The sequence below is a fragment of the Globicephala melas genome, chromosome 19, assembly GCF_963455315.2.
Source record: "Globicephala melas chromosome 19, mGloMel1.2, whole genome shotgun sequence".
Lineage (NCBI taxonomy): Eukaryota > Metazoa > Chordata > Mammalia > Artiodactyla > Delphinidae > Globicephala > Globicephala melas.
Window position 1 is genome coordinate 20,144,089 of NC_083332.1, and position 20,618 is coordinate 20,164,706.

At 47.1% G+C, this 20,618-nt stretch overlaps 1 protein-coding gene across 8 annotated transcripts in view; it reads right to left on the minus strand.

Moving 5' to 3' along the window:
- Positions 1-20,618, minus strand: part of ZNF536 (zinc finger protein 536) — a 418,630-nt gene that overhangs the window by 396,013 nt on the left and 1,999 nt on the right. The window contains exon 1 of one of the 8 annotated variants that reach the window (XM_060288592.2): positions 18,738-19,289. The exons of the other annotated variants lie outside the window; for them this stretch is intronic. The gene's annotated coding sequence lies outside the window, so the exon portion shown is untranslated. Of the gene's footprint in view, positions 1-18,737; positions 19,290-20,618 lie in introns of those variants that run through there. 8 annotated transcript variants of the gene reach the window in all.

Sequence of the window (20,618 nt, forward strand, 5' to 3'; positions counted from 1 at the left end):
AAATCAATCAGCTCCACCACCACTTTCCCAAGACCCTTCCAGAACCGACTTCCAGCAAAGGGCAGAAAGAGCTCCTTAACCAAATATATGGAAGCACTTCTGAGACAGATGCCACAGAGACATGCCCAAACACCCCAGAAGGGCACCAGCGCCTGCTCCTCACGGCTCAGTGCCCCAAAAGCTCAGGCCAAAGGTGTCACAACAATGTGACCAATCTTTAAATCACCATTAATGTATATGTTCCCTGCAGATGAAACACAGACCTCTGCATCACCAAGAAGGGACATGGGTAGGGTCTTTGAAGGAAGCCTGCACAAGAAAGCCCTTTTTAAAAGTGCATTTTCATCTTTCTTTTTTACAGTGATCTTCTGCCATGGTGGAATGTAAACACCACAGGAATAGACAGAATCGTGAATTAAGGATTTGGATGCCTTGCTTTAGAAGTAATCTTCAAAGAATGCACATCCCAAACATCAGAGTCGCACCACAAGGCTCTGAGCTGCTTGTGACTGCCTGGAAAACAGCACAGGTCACACCTATTATTACCAGTTGGGTCCTGAATTGCTTTTAAAAATCAATAGAAAACATGTTCTTACATCTCATCTACTTGGCAAGAGGGCAGATTCAGAAAGTGCTCATCTTTGCCCAGAGAAGAAACCATTTAAAGGATGTCCCCCCAAAAGTTTCCAGCAGTGGGCATAAATAAGAACTGTTTTCGGCGATCACTCTGCTCGATGCTTCCCCAGGAGAAGGCACTGCAGACTAGTGGCTTCGTGAACTGCTTCCCCGGCCCTCCCCTGGCCTTCACCTGGACTTCTACTTCTGCTCCCCAAGAAGGCACAGGGCAGCTGGGGCTGTTCTCCCGGGTACCCAGCAGCTCCCTCTCTGTTCCTTTGACCAAATCTAAGTAATCACAGCCACGAAATAAACAGCACAGTGGAAAGAGAGGTTTTATGGACAGGGATTGGGGATTTCCACCGGGACGCAGCCCCTTGCCATGAGCGTGGGTTTTGGTAAGTCACCTGGCACTCTGAGCTCCAGGTTCCTTGTTTGGAAAATCGGACAATGACCCTACCTCACAGAACTGCTGAAGATTCAGTGAGAAAATACATGTGAAGTGACCCGTAAGACACATGCCACAGTGGAGCAGTATGGCATCCTTCCCCTCCCCCCCATCTCAAGCATTGATATTAGTGTTCACAGCTGTAATGCAGCATTCATTGCCAAACATTCAGGAGCACAGTGCTAGGCACTGAATCAATGTTTGCTGAAGAGTTACAGGGAGAGGGTGTTTGATCCATACAGCTCATCTTCTTCAGGAAAACTCAGGCAAGGGCATCCCCAAAACCCAAAGGCAAAACCCATGAAATAAGCTGAATGTACCTTTGTGAACACAGGACCCAGAGCATCCTTTAAGATTAAATCTGTATGAAAAACACAGAAAGTCAAATGCTGAACCGTACATTAATTATGCACAACCAAAGATATGGGAGAGGTTAAGCCCACATTCGGCTGCAAAGTGAGTTCTTTTATTTGATATGAAATCTGCACATGGTGACGATTTGTCCTTCCTGCTTAATGTCACCAAACTTCTGGGGAGGTGTGCTAAAAAGACAAAAGAAATAGACAACCGTTTACTCAAGGGTCTTCCTTGTTAAAGGATGAAATCTAATAGGCATAAGAAGTAATGGCTTCTCAGAACCACTGCTGGCCAAGGTCAAAAGTCAAATGCACCTGGAGCAGTATTAATAACATCTTGTCCCACTTGCTCAATGAGGGAGTTATGAAGAGTATTTCTAACTCACGTGGAATTAGTGGTTTATACGATGAAAGCATGGAAGTCTCTTTCTGAGCATATACACTCACTGCAGCTAGACCTTTCAAGAACATCTCCCCAGTTTCACCATACAGAAATTTGAAGACTTATTAGCCATCCAAGCTTTGTAGGTTTTCTGTTTTGTTGTTAGTTTTGCTTTGTTTTGTTTGAAGTTATATGGTCTTAAAATCAAAGGTGTGTTGATAAGTTGTGACAATTCCCTTGTCATCTTCTACTATTTTCTATCTGGTTTGAATTCAGCCACCACACTACATGTGGCTCTTGCATGAATAGGCCAGGTCGGTTTTGCCCAGTTTTGATGTGTGGGGTGCCAGAAAAAAAGTCTCAGTAAGTCGAGGCCAAATAAAGGATTTGTGGGACTACTGTTGCCCAGAGTAGAGCCTTCTGACGCTGCCACCAGCTCTGCAAAGTGACAGGTTCTCAGGAGGATAAGTATCTGGAATTACTTCTGCGATTGTGGCCAGGAATACTATCTAATTTTGCAAAACGTCACCAACTTAGGACAACCTGGAGAAAACCAAAGAGACAATAAATAAGGTTTGCTAATGTTCAACCACTTCTCCAAATTCATTTCTTAAACTATCACAGCAGAACTGGAAACGGCCACCTAGACCAGCTGCTGGGGTCCATGGACATCGCACCATCTACAAAACTGAACTCTCAGAGTGGGGCCCAAGAATAGGAATGTTTAACAAGCCTCCCAAACTATTCTCTTATCTGCCTAAGTTTGAGAGCGATTGGGCAGGCACACCTTCCTCATTTTACAGATAGGAAAACAGATCCAGCTGGGGTCATAAGGTGCCAAAGTGACTAACCAAGCAAGGGCCAGGACCCAGATTTGTGCCTCCGTCCTACGTTTGACTCTGAAGTGTATACTGGCCTGCCATGAGGGCACGCAGTTGGGTCCCCATGAATACATATTTGCATTCACACAAACAAATAGCTGAAACACAGCAGCTGAACAGGAAGCTGGCAACTGGGAGGCCCCAGGGAAGAGAGGCTGGAAGGCAGACGTGAATAAACCCAAGCCAGAATCCCATGAAAAGCCAGGTTCCTCCCAGCCCTCTGCTGGGAGGCGGGACTCCCCTCCTGAATTAGAGGTTAATAACAACAGGTCGTCAACGACACCAAGGGATTTCTTATTTTACCTGATCACAGAACCCATTCACAATGAAAGCCTCACCCCCCAAAAAGCTTTGGCTTTGAGTAGTAGTGGTCTCAAGCCTCCCTTGTAGAGTCTTATGATCTTTATTGTTTTTAAGTAATTAGCAGACTTCCTAAATCATTGCATGAAAAAGAAAAAAGCAGCCAACTAGATAGCAAATAGTTTTTAGTACAAGAGTCTATCAAATCACAAACGATTCACTGGGAAATTATTCTAAACCATTTCAAAAGACCCACATTCCTAATTCTTTATTAAGGTTTTATTACTTCCCTCTCTTATCCCGAACCCCTCCGACAGGTTCCAGACACCCTGTGGGGTGAGGGTGGGGGACAGTTAGTGGCTGGTAAGGCACTGACACACCAAGGGAAGAAAAGGAGAATTCTGTCCTCAGGGAGCCTGCAATCTAGTAGAGGAGAAAAGATGCGCATGGGAAGAAGATACTCCATGTAGCTCAGAGTAAACCAATAACATGGGTCAAAGGGAGAAATTTTATACAGTGGAAGAATTCTGTGGGACAAACAGGTGGAAACGGAGACTTGTGGGACAGTCCTTCCCAGATTCATCCCCATCTTTTATTTTTCTGTGGAATTCTCAGTTGCTGTTGACTTGTTGGAGGGAGGAGACAAGCATCTCCAACACTTTCAGAAAATAGATTCTGCACGTCGCACGAGCATCACAAAGCTCCCCAAGATGGCAGTCACTTGGGCAACAGGGTGTGACATAGGTTTAAAGTCCTCTCTCCCCTTCTGCAATCACGCTCTGTGATTCGAGTGTCTCGTTGAAGCCAGTGGGGTGGCTCCACCTCACTCATCATTCAGATGAGCGCCTCACCAATCAGGGAGTCAAGATGGCATCTTCTCCAGGCCCCATGGCTCCTCTGCCCAGGGACCCCCATCAAGTGCTGCCAAAGACGTGAACGCAGAGCCGCTAACGACTCTATCCGTGTTAATCAGGGCCCCACACAGCTGGCTCTCAGCAGAGACAAAGACCCCGATGAGGGCTCTCCGTGCCCAAGGTACTGATGTCAAGGGAGAGGCCATGGTGGAGACTGCGTGGCCAACCTCAGACGAGATGGCCCGGGTAGGGGAATGGCTTGAGAGAAGAGGCCTCCATGGCCACAACACAAGCCCGAGGAAACACACTCGACTGAGCAATGCCCCACAAGGGGGAGAAACTTGGCAGTAACACTGACATACTTTCTATCTAGAGACAACCACCCTTCTAAATCTCCCTCATGGCAACCTCTTGGTAGTTCGGAGAAAGCCAAGCTGCAGCTTCCATCTCTAACCAGGAAAAAAGGGCGCATCATGGGATGACATGACATCGTTCTCAAAGATCATGGATAAACTCCCAAACACATATTTTCCTTTGGGAAAGTAGCAGCCTTTCAAAAAACATTTGTTAATTGGCTGCCTTATGCAAGCCACTGTTCTAGGTGCTGGAAGGAGAGTCATCAAGGAGCCTGAAGGGGCCCTGGCCTTGGGGAGTCTAGTTCTAGAGGAGGGAGGTAGACAGAATGCATGCTAACACTCGATGCAATCAATTAAGATAAATCCCGTGAAGAAAATAAAATAGGACCGTGAGCTGGGAGGTGAGCAATGTGGTGTAGAAGAAGAGGGAAGCCAGGAAAACCCTCTCTGAAGAGGTGGCCTTTGGTGGGACCTGAGGGATAAGCAGAAGAGACCAGGTGAAGGGTGCAGACGAGAGGGTTCCAGGCAGAGGAAATAGCCACGTCAAAGGCCTCAAGTGTGATCAAGCCTAGCATGCCCAAGGAACGGAGGGAGGGCCAGGGGGCAGAGCCCAGCGGATGATGGGCAGCAGAGGGGAGATGGGGAGAGCAAGGTACGGGGCAAGGCCATGATGGCTCCAGCCAGCAACACGAGCTTGTCAAAACCCTCCTCAACTGGATTTTTACCTCCTCGTCAGCTCAGTGGCCTCAATTTCAGCTTCAGCCTGTTCTAAATCTTTTAATGTTCTTTATGGGCATTTCCCAAAAGGAAAGAAACACCTGTCTCTTCCAAAAACAGAAACCTCTGGGCAACCCTGAGGCTGGATGGGCACGGCCCTCTTTACCACCGCTCAGGTGGGTGCTATCGCCGCCTCCTCTCCTGGGCAGGTGCTAGTCAAGGTGTTAATTAGCCAGATACCCCCTAGAGCGAGAGGCGTCTGGAGGACACTGACGCTTATGGGGCAGTGAACGATGAGAGCTCTCCCTCGATGCAGCAGTCTGGAAGCCTTTGTCCAAATAGAGGAAAGGTGAGGCCACTGCAGGCAGACATCTGAGTTTTGAAATTCTTCTGTAATTATGGCTTTAGTCAAGAAAATGCACATGAGTTCACAGGATGATAAATATTAGCATGCTTCTCCAAGTTCAAGTGAATTGTCAATAAGACAATTAAAACAGCATCAATAATTTGCACTGTATGTTATTATCTGCTAGTCTAAATCCCAGGCTTTTGTGATCTCCAGAAAACAAAGGAGGACAGGCAGTGGTGATACAAATACTTTTTGCACAAGTGAGAGATGTAATTCTGCATTAATATAACAGCACAGGACCTGGGGGGCGGGATGGAGTGTTCTTAAGTGAAAGACATGGGGTAAGGAAGAATGGACTAGGTGAAAAGTACCATTACAATGGAAAATTAGCAAGCCTGTGTCTAAGGTGGATCAATCCCTCGTATCACGTGGCCCCAGTCAATAGGAGCCTGAATAAGTGCTAGCATTGACCTTAATCAACTGACAATTGCTACTCGGAAATCAGAAATGCTAGATTCTTCTAAAAGAAGAGGAAGCTACGCGAAACTTTGGGTGAAATTAATGAACATGAATGAGCATGGCCTTTAAGACTGTGTGTGTGATGGGGTGCATTCGCTGGCGGTCCAGTGGTTAGGACTTGGTGCTTTTCCTGCCGGGGCCCATGGCCAAAAAAAAAAAAGAGTGTGTGTGTGTGTGTGTATGTGTGTTTGTGAGGAAAATAAAATAGGACAATGATACATGTATACACATACATACATATACATGTATATACACATATAGATATATGTGTATATACACACATATACATATATATTCATATACAGATATGCATACATACATATTCATTTATATGAAAACCATATAGTATTGTGCTGAACTGGAATTTGGAATGAACTATCTCTTGAATACAAAGTACATGGCAAAACTTTTTCATTGTTCCCTAAGACAAAAACCTACACAATGCAATCTCTATACATCTGCAGAATCAAAAATCGTTTTCCTCCAAAAATAACTTGCAAAGCATTAAATGCACTGGAATGAAAGTAGACATTAAAACTACTATTTGTTGACACTTTGTGATTTAGGATTGAAGAGAGAAGTTTTCTCCAAATTAATGAGCCAGACATAATAGAGCAGTGTCAAAATATTGATTTTATTTTATCCTACCTATTGTTGGCACTCTTCTATTAGTTGGAGAAAAATATAATTTTTTCATTAGAGTTATCATTTGTTATTATTACAGTATTTGCTATTTATTATGGAAAAGAAATCTTATGTCACTTTTCAAGATTAATATAGAACAATCACATGGAAAGGCATGACAGAGACCAAAATAAAATACCAAATGCTTCCCAGACAATTTTACTATAGACTGAAATATTTCTTAAAAGGAAAAGGAAGAATTGTTGTTTCAAATTTCATAAAGTATATAGAAATTTAGAGCTATATTTATATACTTGAATAAAATAGTCCAACTAAAGCTTAGAAATTAAAATGATTATATTCATGCTGATACAGCTTACTTTATTATAAAGTAAGCTGTATCAGCATGAATATGAGTGGACAATAGCCAACATATACTCACAGAGCTGAATAGATAAAATGGGGGAATACCACTTACCAAGGTCTGTTCCTTTATTCTAAAGAATTATTTTTTATAGTGCGCTTAAATGCTTTTTCTCTTAATTCATCAGAGATTTTTGCTAAGGAAGGGGAAATATTTAAGCAACTTTTCTGAAAGTGTAATAAGTCACACATTTGTTTCCATAATTTTTCTTTTGAGGCATGTACATTTTAATATTTTACATCAAAGTTATGATGATGTGAAATATATATATGCAGGATGATCTGGAATGTTTACAGTTATTTAATGAAAGTTACTTAACCATTTAAAAACAAATGAAGAGAAAAAAAGTTCAGTATCCAAAGAGCCAGGACATACTTCATTTTCCACTAAAAAATTAAACTAAATTAAATTTAAAAGTTACCAATGTAATCATGTAAGTAATGAATCAAAAGGACCAGGCATGTAAATGTATACCTTCAAGTTCTACAGCAAAAACTCCTCTTTGGACTTATAGGCGACATAAACAAGTACCTAGTTGTCCTGCCACACTGTCCCTTTCCTGAAAGGGGAAGGTGTTCACGACCCCCAGAATGAGCTGGGAGGTGAGAACCTCCTCAAAAAACCCAAGACACCTGAATCAAGTACAAACTTGAGGTGTCTCCATGGAGGCAGAGGCCCTGTGGTGACATTGTCCCTCATCACCCCAGCACTCTGCACACTGCCTGACATGGGTGCACACTCAGGAACAAGGGTGGGAAGGGATGGAGGGAAGCATGTAACCACCGTGGCCATGCACAGGAAAGAAAGGGGAACTCTGAGATGCTGGTGCAAACTCAAGCTTTATCCTCTCTGCTCTGAGACTGCATGAAGTATAAACAAGTCTAACCAAACAAAGTACAAGAGAACTATGTAGTCAGGGGACACCCCCTAGAGTTGGGGTGGAGGGGAAGCGGGGAGCCAGACATCACAGAAGCACTTGTGAATCTCAACAGAACCTAAAATGTAAGAGAGCTTACATAAGTTTTGTCTTTGCAACTAACTTTATACGCACTTCGTGCCTGGCGCAGAGTAGATGTTCACTGGATATCTGTGGAATGAATGAATGAATTGTATAGAGAGAAGAACAGACGGAGGGTAGGAGGGAAAGGCCACTTGGAAGGAGGACATTGACTTTGGATGGCAGAGAAGGCCACAGCCTCCAGCAGACACCCTCCAACAGAAGTGTCCCTCAACAGGCCGTGCTCACAGCAAACTGAGGGGTGGCCCCAGCTGGAAGAAGTCTCCTTCCCCAGGTAAAGAAAGAAGACTGCACTGTTCTTTGGGGGAGCAGTGCATACCCAGCTCCAGCCACCCTGGCCTTCTTTCTTCTCCTCAACCCATCGAGATCCTTCCAACCTCAGGGCCTTTGCACATGCTGTTCCCTCTGCCTGGAAGTTTTCCCTACCCCTTGCTTTACTGGTTCCTTCTCACCTTTAATCCTCCAAGAACAGCACTGACCACCTAGTTGAAGAGGCACTTCCCCACAGCCCTCTGTCCTCTTCCTTCAGTATTCATGGTCACAGTGGAAATGATAAATACCGTGTCTCTCTTGTGACTCCCTCTAGAGCTGTAGGAACCATGGATGCCAGGTCCACTGCTGTGTCCCCAGCACCTAGCACAGTGAATATCTGCAGGATGGACAAATCTGAGAGAACAAACTGCAGAGCATGGCGACACTGCCCAGAGTGGTATGAAGGGAGGAGTGTGACAGGAAAGCAGCCCCCGCCCCCTGCCAAGGGCTCTGCTCCACTGCATACTACTCCACCTGAAGAAGAGGAATGGTTCATGAGGCTCAGAAGCCTCGACTCTCCAACTGCTGTATGTGTTCTAGAAAATCCCACTTCCAGAGAAGGTCCAGGCCAGGTGTCCCAGAGCCCCAGTCCAAAGGGTACATGCAGCCCACCAGTCACAGGCACAGGTCCATTCAGAGAAATCCCAGCAATGCCATCTACCAGCTACGTGACCTTGGGCAAGTCACACTACGTGGATATGCCTCAAAAAGCAGAGTGTCCTAAGGATTAAATTAAATGATATCTTGCATTTTAAAGCCCAAGGTCACCTATATAATAAGCACTCAATAGATGCTAGATGTTTATTTACAGGACCTGATCTTGGTTTCAAATTCCCTGCATCACTAGGGTACTTTCCAAGGATGACTGACATGTTGATTTTGTCGTAGATTCAGGATCCCCTCCAGTGAGGAACAGCCAACCCAGAATTCCACCCTTTCCCCTGCAGGGAAAAGTAAAAGAGTTATGTTCAACTCCCCACCTCTGTCTTGGGTGACTCATCTTGAATGCAATGGCCACAAGTTCAACTCATTAATTTTATACTTCGTGCGCAAGCATTTGGCTCCCTTGAAATCAGCTAGTGAGTGTATTCAAGTACGCAAATTAGGTAAGCCTCTGATATGTGTGTGTGTGTGTGTGTGTGTGTGTGTGTTAAATCTGGAACCTGGATCCTAAGGCATCATCTTCACTGCTTGCACTTGTGCTTTTGTCCTGGTATAACAGACCAAAAGTGATTCTGCTCTCCTTCACACCACTAATCTGCCTAGGACACAGAATACATTTAATGCATATTTTGTAAAAGATTGAGTGAATGAATGAATGAACAAATGAATGAATGACAGCAGTGTCTCCTTGGGACCTTTGGCTTGGGTTCAGGGCAAAGATGAAGAGCAAGGCCCACCAAGATTCCGCAACCAGTATGTGGTATGGGCTGTGTGTGTGTGTGTGTGTGTGTGTGTGTCCGTCCTGGAAACACAGTGTTAACATTTGATGGATTGGAATGAGAATGTTTGTTTAGTAAATACTTAAACCCTACCCCCCTCCCCCACTGTACCCTTCCACAAACTCAGCTGACCCTTTAAAATGCATCTTCTGAAACATATAGGAAATCAATCAGCTGATACTTATTGATCCCCAGGTAAATAACTCTAAAGACCAGCCAGGGAAACAAAGGAGGAATGACACTTCACTAGGCTCTGCAAATGATTGATGGCTATAGTTTGGGGTAGGGTTTACATTCCTAAAATATTTAACAAAATGTATAATACAAGTAATAATATTAGCTGGCCATTTGTAGAATAGCTGGTCTCTGGGATCATTAATTAATCATTTTCTCTTTTAATCCTGATGACTCAGTTAGGGAAGAAAAATTATTCCAATTCTACCGATGAGAAAACTGAGGCTTAAAGACAGAAAATGCCCTGCTCTCAAACAGCTTGTAAGTGGTGGAGCTGGGTGTCGAGCCTGGACCCATTTGACTGGTCCTGAGTTCTTTATCACTATGTTACACTGCTTAAAAACAAAAACAAAAAAATGCTTCTGGCTCTTCCTCATTTACAAACTTGGTGTTTCCAGCTCAATTAAATAAGCATCTTAATCATGAAATGAAGGAGGGGACACCCCTAAAAGTTAAATAATGTAAAAAAAACTAACTTACAGATATTGATATATCAAGCAAAGCATGTACTATGTAACCACTGTAAAAATTTAATTAGCAAATAAAATGCACACAAAGAATTCCCCCATAAACACTCCTTCTGGAGCAATGATACAGGAAATAGAAAGGAGCACAAAGTTTCCTTGTGTTAACCTAAGGGTTAACAGTTGGCTGATGATAGAAATTAATCAGAGGAGGGGCCCCCAGCTCCCCAGTGCAGCAACAATTCCATTCGCCTGCCTTCGAGATGGAGGTGGGCAAGCACAAATATCTGCACATTTAAGCACAAATTATCGTATTAGAATTCTCATTGCTCAGCCCTGATTCCTGGAGAAATAAGTGCTCCAGGCCCAGCCTCCCCAGGTTGCTGGGCCCCTTCACAATGACCTCCACAGGAGGCCAGCCTCTAGCAGAAGTGAGTCAAAGAGACGGATTCTAACTGGAAAGTCTGTCCCAAGGAATGAAGCAGCTGGAAACCACTCCTTCTTTAGACCAATGAACAAATTATTTTATTGAAGGTGGTATTTGGAGATCACACACAAAAATGACATGATTTTTATCGGAGCAATATTATCATGCAAAGGGAGAGAAAGTTTTCAGAACAGCAGACCCCCGTTGTCCCCAAGATCCACACATGGGCCTGGTATTTGTCACCTGAGCAGCCAGGCTCCTGAAAAACACATCTCACACGGATCTAACTCCTGTCAACCTTTTGAGACAGGGGGGGAAATGCGAGGATCAAGTTGCTGGTATCACTGAGATAAAAGGGCGGCATGTCAAAATGCAGCCAGTTCTTCCGGAAGCGTTTTGAAAATGGTACATACTCTATATCTGCAGTATATTACTTGACCTCACCAGACAGCCATCGCTAAAGAATAAACATGCCAACAGGCACGGCATGCACAGACCCCCAAAAGACAGGCGTATCACCACTCGTTACATCACAGAAGCATTGTCACGGGAAATGCCAATCAGATGACCAGATCCTGGAGGAGCCCATCATTTGTCACTCAGAAAGCCACTGTGTCTTCCTTGGGGCGGCAGCAGTTATTAAAGGGGAAACTGCCACCTTACAGCCTTAATCAATACATTTTTAGATGACGCAAATGTTCGTATCATCTTACCTGTATTTCTTCTGCCTCCAAAATATGTTAGATGAGAATTTTAAATGGGACTAAAATTCTGACGCCCCCCCCCCCACCAAACTTCAACAAAGGCTTTTTTAATACTTTCAGAATTCATGTGCAAAGGGTGAAACAGCTGAAAAGGAGGAAATGGGCGGGGGTTGGGGGGAGGAATGAAACAAAAAACACACAGAAAATAGATATTAAGTTGTCAAATCAATGATCTCAGAAAAGAATTGCAGACAGGGTGTCTGGTGTTTTGCTTCAGAAATGGTGCCTCCAAAGTCCACGAGAGCTCCTGGCAGGGCTGGGCTTCCGATGGCTCAGAGTGGCCGGGAGGACTCGGGGAGACCTAGTGGCTGTGGGGACCAGCACAGAGGCAGCCCTCCACCATCAGGGAGTTTCGGCTGCACAGATGAAATCCTTTCATGTCGGCATGTGGCTGCTTTTCTCCCTCCCCACATTCCCACATTCTGCACTTTTCCACCTTTTGAACTCTTCTTGGGCTATCGGAGCGGGATTGCCACCCGCCAGCACTGACCCTCTGTCAGGTGGAAAACATTTGTGAATAAAGTTTCTCAGATGCTGCGGGAATCCTGCACTGAGTTTAACTGCCAGATCCAGCCATGTTTCATCAGTGATATGCTCTCTGCTCGGTGCAAATTTAAGGCTGCTGAAATAGCCACTTGGCATCAATAGATTACAACCCCCAAACTGCGAGCCCTGGCCGAGGATGCAAAATAATTAAAGCACTTTAGCTGTAATTTCGATAAGATTTCCCACCCCCTTCAATAGGCTTCATGGAAATGACAGCCTTTCTGTAATAATTTGGAAGGCTTTGCCTGACTTGACTTTAATAGATTTTAATAGAGAATTTAAAAAATTTTTTAAAGACAAAAAACATGTTTGTGCCACTTTTTTCTCTAGCCAATAAGGAATAAGTGTTTCCAGATATTTTGAAAGATAAAATTAAATAATCAAGCTATTCAAAGCAATTATATTCCATACATAATATCTATGTGGCCTGTGATCTGTTTGCTTCTCTATAGTTGATGCAGTTTAGCTGATACAGTTTCCAAATATTTTCTCCCTCTTGGAAACAAATTTACAACAATGCATATGTTCTCCAAGTAGCAAGTTCTGGTTTACATTTTTTTTTTTTTTTTTTTTTTTGCAGTACGCGGGCCTCTCACTGCTGTGGCCTCTCCCTTTGCTGAGCACAGGCTCCGGACGCGCAGGCTCAGCGGCCATGGCTCACGGGCCCAGCCGCTCCGCGGCATGTGGGATCTTCCCAGACCGGGGCACGAACCCGTGTCCCCTGCATCGGCAGGCAGACTCTCAACCACTGAGCCACCAGGGAAGCCCTGGTTTACATTTTTAACTTTCATGTGAAAGGCGAGTCACTGTGACAGGGAAGGATGATTGTGTTCACAGTCCTCTCTGAGTACTGCACGGGGAAGCAGGAGTGCAGGCACGGTCAGCAGTGTGAGCTCCCAGGCTAATGAGGCTGCCTTCAAATCCTGGCTCCGCCATGCTGGAGCTTGTGGCTGCAACAAGTTGCCACAACTCCCAGTTTGCCCACTGGTGAAATTGCACCAAGGGATGCCCTTCACTGTGTTGTTAAAAGGACTATATATAAGACCATGCATCCAAGGCGCAGAGCGCAGAGTCTGGCATGAGGCAAGCATCCAACAGCAGCCATTGCAGGTGCCGATGTTCTGGCCACCTCTACACACCTACACAGAGGTGCCCCAGACCTCGCCTCCTCAGGCACTTGGAAACTACGGGCATAAATATTCACTGAGAACCCTACGGTCTAACCCTTCCATGAGCCAAAATCCCATACAAATCTATAGGAATTATTTTGGAACCTCAGACGTGCAAGTGAGAACATCATTGTAATTAAGGCTGCATGGGCATTTCTATGATTAATCTCAATGTTAGGGACTCTGTGGGTTGGCTTTTACAACCTAAAGAGTGTTACTTCATCCTGTCTATGTGTATGGGTGAATGTGTATTTGATAACAAAAAACCAAAGGCTAAAAGATCGTGAAGGGGGATGATGGTCCCAAATGGATGGACAGGGTGAGGTATGGAATGAAGCCCTGGGGAGCTGGCAGACCAGCCTCCCGGCTAAAGAACTAGCTGGCAGAGAGTCAGAGAGAGAGAAGGAGAGAGAGAGAGCAATAGACAAGCCTACCTCAGTAATCAAAGACCAGCTAAACACAGCACAGGTAATCAAAGCTGTAATGCCTTGATATAAAACGTTCAGGTTAATGTCAACTCAAGCCTACGGTGATCATCTTTCCTGTGTCAAAATGGCACAATTTTCTCACTGTAAAACTACAGAGCAAGAATAGGTAGGTAGAGGAGGGGGGATCCTACAAACTGATCTTCCTTCCTGCATCTCCTAATGCCTTCGAAGCATCTGAATGACCTTCCTGTCACTACCCATCTGGAGGCCCCACCTGGAGGTCTGTGTCCCTCAAAAAGGACTTGGATGCCCTGGACCTTCTCTACTTGGTGTCAGGAGGCTGTGGATGAGCTGATCGGGTCAATGATGGAAATCTCAGAGGTTTTGCAGTGAGTGTGCCCCCAGGAAGGGCAGCTGGCCATGGATCAAGGGAGGTGTTCTGAGCAGGAGAGGGATTGAGCGTGCCAACTCCAGAGGCAGACTGGATGGGTTCTGATCCTGGACCCTCCACTCCCCTCTCTCAGTGTCTGAGATTCCCTTCCTGAAATTTGGGACAAATATAGTACCTGCTCATAGAGGGATTGGTTGTAAGGATTAAACAAGTCGAGTGCTTAGAACCCATGCCTACCGCATAGTAAGTGCACAAAAATAAGCCACTGTCATCATCCTGTCAGCAGGATGCCCAGCCTCAACTCAGAGCCTGAGAACTGTTGCTTTCCACTTCTTGGTTTGCATATCACAGTCAGGGAGCCCAGAAACACAGTTCTTACTGGCAGGGCCATTTTCAGTGTGTAACTGATATAAAAACTGTCAAAGTCGAGCCTCACGCCTTCTCTCCAGATACCCTCCACCCAGGTATTCTTCTACTATGGACATTCTCCCTCCTCTTGGACCCCTAGGTCTGCCCCCATTTGGTACAGGCAGGCCCTGATGTCTCAGGGCACTAGGACATGTGTGTCTCCCCACCAGCCTGTGTACTCCCAGGGGGTCAGACCTCCCTGGCACATAGAAGGTGTGGGAAATGAGCCTGATTTTCCCCCAGGGGATGTACGGAAATGTCTGGAGACATGTTTGATTGTCACAACTCAGGGGAGCTACTGGCATCTAGTGGGTAGAGGTCGGGGATGTTGCTAAACATCCTACAACACACAGGACAGACTCTACAACAAATGGGTAACATCCCTAGTGTCACAGTTGAGAAACCCTGGTCTAGAGAAACAATGTTCAGGCTAGTCTGGCAAGTTCCACCAAAGGCCTCACCTGGATCTTGTCTCTTAGGGCAGATAAACCTGACCTCCAGCATACTCAAAGGCTGTGAAAAGCCAAGTGCTCAATGCCCTCTGTAGAAGCAAAAACCCCAATATAAGAGAAACCAAAGATCTACAATGATTTTTTAAAGGGAAAGTTGAGCGGGTGGTATCCTCAAGCAGCCAACAGAGCCCACAAAACCAGCCCCGATCTCTGCACCACGAAGCCCAGTGGCAGATGGTCAACAGAAGCCTGATGATGGCATAACTGGTCGGGAAGTCCCCACTCCCACCCAGGCACTGCTGGTGCCCAAGCCAGGTGGCCTGCTGAGTGGCCCACCTTTGTGAGGTGGCTTCCATCCATGTCTGCCTTCATTGAGGGGGAGCAGGGGGGGAAATTATATATATATATATATATATATATAAAATCTAGGAAAGGTGACCTGCATTCTTTAGGGTCCATCTTCTGAGTATATATGTCCCCCTCCACTTTGTGATTCCTTCAGCTCTTTTAGCCCCGACCCCTCCACTGTGCACATACATTGACAAACTCACTAATCTACCCTGGGTAGTACACTCTGAGTAAATAGGAAATCATCTCATAACAGCTGCTTCTAGCAGGAACACCCTCCCCAGCACATGCACACACGTGCACAAGTGTCATACACTCTCACACGCTCACACACACACTAGCATCACCACAATCAAGACCCTGGTGGGCCACTCCCTGGCTTAGCTTGATTTAACTGCACACATGACTCCCTAGCTTAGCTTGGCTCTCACCCTCTAAGGGCGCTCAATGCCACCAAGAGTGGCCCAGACAATCCAGGCCTGAGCAATCAACCCTCGCCTTGATAAAAGGCCTCTCTCTCAACAGCTCCCAACCAGGTACCACACAACCAGGTAAAACACACAGTGAGCCCCACCAGCCAGACCCTCCATCCCCATCTTGCCCTGGGACTGCTCCTTTCCCTCCAATCCCTCTGCTGTCCTGCCATGACACGTCCTGGAAGGGGGCACGTCCTGGAAGGGGACACGTCCTGGAGGAGGCAGGCCAGTGTGCATGGCAGGCACGGCTTCACCAAGAAAGCTCCTCAGCTCACAAGTTCCTACTAGCAAAGATGAGTCTCTCCCACGTCAGTGAACTTGTATTTTGCTTTTAGACTCCAAAATCCAGCTTTCACAGCCTGGGAGATGGCATCAGGTCACCTGACTGCCAGCATCCTTCCAGCCCAAATCTGTCTCATCTGGAGACAGGATGAAGCAGGACTGAGCACTCTCACCTGCTCTGGGTCCTGGCAGAGGTTTTGTGGGGGACTCCTGTCCTCAGCATGGACAAAAGCTGACCTACAAAAAGCTCACTTCTGTTTTTAAACTTGCGTCAAGTCTCACTTTAAATAATGCTGAGAACAAAATGCAAGCTGATATTTCAGCTTACTTAAAAGGCTTATTAAAAACACTAAATCCAAAGACGTTAAAAAGCTATAATTGTCCTCATTCAAACTGGAAAAATAAATCTATTTGCTTTCTTCTTTTATGATCCTCTTCTTAAAAAAAAAAAAAAAAGAAAAAAAAAACTAAGTTCATCTATATTCTCATGAGCATCATTGCTGTCTTTCTTCCCTCCATTCAAGGCACTTTAAAAACACCTGTGCCATTCACAGCCAACTTTTGAGCAAAAGGCAACCACGTTTGGGGAAGGTTTTTTAACTCTGATTTCCTTACTCCAGAGATAAGCTCCTCTTGCTCAAAACTGAGACAGAGTTCAGAGTTCGTCTGAATGGGCTCGTGCATTTTATAGGTCTGACCTGACGGAAATTTCTTTGGTTACCTAAGGCAGAGCAGACACCCTAATCCATCAGCTTTTTGGTGCTCAGCAGGTAAATGATTCCACATTTCAGCACCGCCTTCAGCGCCCAGTGGGCAACTGTGGTTAGTAGGGCTGCACATCCTGGCCACCTCCCTGTCCTCTCCCATAACGGAGGTTACTGGCCTCCAGCTTGAACCAGAAGACAGCCCCAGCCAGCAGTTAACTTGCTGAGTTGTGAGATCTCAAGCCTGCTCAGAAGTTAAGCACTCCAGGCACAGGCCAAGATGGGTTTTCAGAGCAGTGGTCCAAGAGAATGCAAATTTATTGAAAGCGCTTTCTCCAGGTTTTCCATAATTACCATTTATGTCTCCAGGAACTGTTTCCCCGAACCCAGTTTAGGGTGAAAGCATTTTAGAGACTTTCTCTGCAGATGACATATGAGGTACTAACCTTTTTTCATATGCCCAGATGTTAAGTTCATTTTCATCACATTTATGTAAATTTCATTTGAACAGTAAATCAAAAGACATCTTAAATCATTGTACACTATTTAAAAATCCACACTAAATCCGGTTTACTTGCAGTGATATTAACATAAAGTCACAGTTAAGGGACTGAAGGTAGGAAGCAGATGTGACAATCCCTTCTTCCATGCAATGGCCCCAGAGAGACCTAGGGTCCCAGCAACCCATCAGATCCAAGTGTCTCTACCTGGTCACAACTGGATTCAAGTGTTACTAGCTTAAGGGTATTCTGTAAATCGAAGCCTCCTAAAAGTTTTCCAAACTTTGGGAAAACAGGGGTCCCTCAGTCTAGGGACCTGCTATCCATATTAGTGTCTGGACTCAGGCACTGCAAAGTTCAAAGGCAGGAGCCCAGGAGTGGACCTCTGGCAGCTCGCTCCCTCCTCAGTGGAGGAAAAAGTTAATTCCTAGGGCTCTGCAGGCCTGCATTTGTCAAAGTCCTGGACGTCAGTGCTATCATTACCAAGCAAATCAGCCAGGCGGTTAATGGTGGAATCAGGAGACATTTGCACTCCACTATCAGAATGACATCATAACTAAGGCAGCCTTCAGCCAGAAGCCCTAGGCTCTCCCTAAGCAGAGGCCAGAAGGTTGCCCGCTGCCCCCCTGCGACTCCCCAGGCCAAAGCTGAGTCCCCTGCCCCTTCCAGTGAGGCTGGTGGGTCCAGCTGCCAGCAAGTTCCCTAGCAAACAGAAAGTAGGGTTACACTTTTCTCCCAAGAAAATCGACTTTACCCCCAGGTTCTGAACACTGTAAATAATAATAATACATTATTATGTATTTTTAATTTGAGATACTATAAAATCACTTTCCTGGACAGGCCAGGGTTAGTATTTTATGAAGACAGCTACATTTTGGTTATAGAATTTATGGCATTTCCAACAGAACTGTCAATCTCTCGGTGACTCTGTCTTTAGCGAAGAAGCCCTGCACTCTCTCCTTCAAGCACTAGAAATAAATGATGCTGGAGAAATGGGGGGGCGGGGAGGCAGCTAAGGGAGAAGCCCTTTCCGCTCTTGTTGTGCCTGCTTTTCTTTCTTTTTAAAGCACAGACGAGATCACACACACACACACACACACACACACACACACACAACCAGAGACACAAACCTTAGAATAATGGGGGAGGCATTTGGCGACGAGCTGCATTCGCACCGCGGCGCGAGATGCAGCCGGCCCGGTTCGCTCTCTCGCTAGCAGCTCTGCCCTCCACAGCGGCGGGGACCGACAACACGCCCGGACCCGAGATGCCCAACTCCACCGCGCCCCCAAAATCGCCTCCCGAGTCTCGCTACAGGTACACGCGTGGTCCAAACACCTCACCTGGCCCGAAAACTGGGGAGACAGAGGGGAAAAAAAGTTGTGCGAGCTGCCAGCCTGGAGCGCCGGAGCCCGCGGCTGCAGTCCTCCCGCCAGCGAGCAGCCCTCGGCCGAGGCCCGCCCGGCAGCGCGCGGCGTCCGGGCACCTCGCACGCCGGCTGTGCGCGCTAACCTCGGGGCGCACCGAGGCCACGGCAGGGCACTTACTTGGCACTCGCTTTTGAGCGTGCAGGTCGTCGCAGTTTTCACTTGGGTTTTCAAACAAGTTTCAGGGAGGGAGAATGAGGGGGGAAAAAAAGAAAGAGAGAAAGAAAGAGAAAAAAAAAAAAGATCCAATTATGCAAATGGGCTCCGGACTGGGAGGCGCGCGTCGGGTCTGACGCCGCTACTGTACGAGTTCTCGGAGCAGCCCCGGGCCGGGCAGATTTATGGGGGCGCGTCACGGCTACGCCAGGTCCCGCCGCCGGAGCATCTCGAAGTTAATTAAAGCGGTAATGTCCACTTTCCCGGCGACCCTCCGTGCGCGGGTTTACTGTTTCACCATCCAACCCGACCCGGGCGGGGGCGGGGGTGCTCTCCCCGCGCCTCTCTTTCTTCCCTCTTCTTGCTCCCTCTCTTTTTCCTCTCTTTCGTCTCTTTAAGTCGCCTGCCTTCCACTCAGTGAACAATGAACAAAGATGTGAGTGATGGGAAAAGATCGCCCCCTCCCAACCCCAGCAGTGAGCAAAGCCGGTCTTAAAGTAAAAATCCAGTTGCTAATATCAAACTGGGAAAGAAAACAGAGCGTTCCCAGTCTAACCTCCCCCCCCCATACACACACGCACGCACGCACGCTCACCCCACCCCAACCAAGTTCACCTAAGCCTTGGCTGGGGGCGGGGGCGCAAGGCCAGGGCTCCAGGGGCTGCCCGACGCGCCCGGGACACCGCGGACAACGAACACCGGGGGTGGCGAGAACTCGGACCCAGCCCGCTTCTCGCGCCCCTCCCCGCCTGCCCTCCCCCCAACCCCCTCCATGCGTCTACACCGGCAGCCTGGCCCCGCGGCCCGCTCGGGCTGCCCGGCGGCCGGATGCGCTCAGCAAACGCGGCCCCTGTCGGATTTCTGCTAAACTGCACAGCGGCGGCGGCTGTCGGGAGAAGGCGCAGGAGCAGCCGAGGCCGGCACCGCGCGCGCGCTCACCCCTCCCGCCCCACTGCCCCTACCCGCGGCCGGTCGGCCGCCCGCTCCCCCACGCCTGCACCCCCGCGCACCCACCCACGCCAGCGGACCCTGCGGGCGCCTGGACCCGCAGTCCAGGACGCCGCGCAGCCGCCGTATTTTCTGCTAAAGTGAAAACGAAGGCGGCTGACAAATCACGTCTCCTGTGAGGCACTCGTTAGACATAACAATATCCAGCAAACAAAACCCAGCCGTGGCTGCGACCGGCGCGCGGGGCTAGGACCCCGCCCTGCCCCTCTTCGCCCCCCGCTCTTGCTCCAGCCTCCACGGTTCCCAACCCATCCCCAAACGATCGTCCGACCCTCTACCTAACTCGGGGGTTGTGTGCACGTTCGCCGAGAGGCGGACACTAGGAACGTTCACAATACAGAAGTGAAAAAGGGGGGGGGGAGAGACAACTTTCCACCTGTCCCCAAAGAAAGCCCTGCAGGAGTTTCCTCAGAAGAGTGGGGTGGGGACAGATCTCTGCCCCAATCAATCCCCTTTTCTTTCTTTTTCCTAACTTCCCAGCGCCTGTGTTTCCACCTTCCACTTCACATACATCCATCTATATAGAGATATCTATCTTTTAAATTATTTGCAAAACTGCAACAGATGGGCGCGTCGAGATCTGGGCACTTTCCTACTCATCATCAAAGAAAACCTCCCCCCCCCTTTTTTTTTTTTTTTTTTTTTTTGCCTAAAATACATCCCGGTCCCACCTACGACTGTTTTCCTCAATTCTTCATCTTCAAAAAATAATGTCTTGAAGCAAACAGAAAGGTTTATCAGCAAAGAACATTTTCCCCCCAGTCATACATCTGGCCTGGAGCTTCCGTTGCCCCAAATTGCACTCTTGCCAGACGCCCCCAACCCTCTGTCTCCCCG